We start from the raw sequence: 651 nt of genomic DNA on the forward strand, positions 1-651 counted from the left end.
CCATTTTATTTCTAAACCAGCATATTTGTTTAATGAATAAGCACACCCATTGCTAATCGCTGGCACAGCCCCCTTGAGGGCAAAAATGAGCTTGCAGACAGCTGACCACCACTTATCCTCTAAGGAAGGGGTGGGTATGTACATCCACACACTGGAGCAAGACGGGTGTCACTTTGCCTGGCTAGAAAAGCAAGCCACTGCTCCCTGCACAAGACAGCCTGCATTACCTCACAACAAGTATCACCTTTGCAGGGTGACTGAACACCTCCCTCCCTCTGCCTTGGTCCAGTTTTAGCCAGAGCCACACCTACCCACCCACCCCGGTGCTCTAGTTCATGTGCGGTTTGGACGTGCTCTGCTGTACTTGGAAGGACTTAAGACACCCAAGTTCCTGTCTCCTCCCACGGAGAAGCAAATCAAAGTTGTGGTATCTGTTGATACTATAAAACATTGTGCCTTCCATATCATTGGACCTATTTATTCGTCTACAAGAACTGTAAAAAGCAAAAGTCTAGTTTCAAGCCACCCAGTTTCCCTTATCTTTACATTTCACATGTCACCTTTCTATTTCTCACTTTAGGCCCCTCCCAAGGGCTGATCCTATCTCTCTTAGCAAGCAGGACATTTGAGCATACACTATGAGCTGGATGC

This window comes from Eulemur rufifrons, chromosome 8 (assembly GCF_041146395.1).
Source record: "Eulemur rufifrons isolate Redbay chromosome 8, OSU_ERuf_1, whole genome shotgun sequence".
Lineage (NCBI taxonomy): Eukaryota > Metazoa > Chordata > Mammalia > Primates > Lemuridae > Eulemur > Eulemur rufifrons.